Source organism: Nomia melanderi, unplaced genomic scaffold (assembly GCF_051020985.1).
Source record: "Nomia melanderi isolate GNS246 unplaced genomic scaffold, iyNomMela1 scaffold0014, whole genome shotgun sequence".
Taxonomy (NCBI): domain Eukaryota; kingdom Metazoa; phylum Arthropoda; class Insecta; order Hymenoptera; family Halictidae; genus Nomia; species Nomia melanderi.
This window is the reverse complement of record NW_027475130.1, coordinates 11,745,546-11,746,500: the sequence shown is the minus strand read 5'-3', so window position 1 is coordinate 11,746,500 and position 955 is coordinate 11,745,546.

Sequence of the window (955 nt, the reverse complement as noted above, 5' to 3'; positions counted from 1 at the left end):
AAATCAGAGTGCATTGTCTGTAGGAGGCCCTGGCGCATGTATCTGTGTAGCGGGAACGACCTAGGACCACCAGGGGCCGAGAAAACCACTGTCTCATGGGGCCGGACGCTTAGGGTCAGGGGAAAATCCAATATATATCTGGTGATATCTCGGGTGCTATTAGAGATGGCGCAATAAACCAAAGTGAATTATCTTCAGGGGCCCCTGGCGCATGAATCTGGGCTGCGGGAACGTCCTCGGACCTCCAGGGGCCGAGGAAACCACAGTCACATGGGGCGTGACACTCAGGGTCAGGGAAAATCCAATATATATCTGGTGATATCTCGGGTGCTATTACAGATAGCGCAATAAATCAAAGTGAATTGTCTGTAGGAGGCCCTGGCGCATGAATCTGTGCAGCGGGAACGACCTAGGACCACCAGGGGCCGAGAAAACCACTGTCTCATGGGGCCGGACACTCAGGGTCAGGGGAAAATCCAACATGTATCTGGTGATATCTCGGGTGCTATTAGAGATAGCGCAATAAACCAAAGTGCATTGTCTGTAGGAGGCCCTGGCGCACGAATCTGTGCAGCGGGAACGACCTTGAGCCACCAGGGGCCGAGACAACCACCGTCTCATGTGGCCCGACACTCAGGGTCAGGGAAAAATCCAATATATATCTGGTGATATCTCGGGTGCTATTACAGATAGCCCAAGAAATCAAAGTGCATTGTCTGTATTAGGCCCCAGGCGCATGAATCTGTGCAGCGGGAACGACCTCGGACCACCAGGGGCCGAGAAAACCACAGTCTCATGGGGCCGGACACTCTGGGTCAGGGGAAAATTCAATATATATCTGGTGATATCTCGGGTGCTGTTAGAGATAGCGCAATAAACCAAAGTGAATTATCTGCAGGAGGCCCTGGCGCATGAATCTGTGCAACGGGAACGACCTCGGACCACCAGGGGCCGA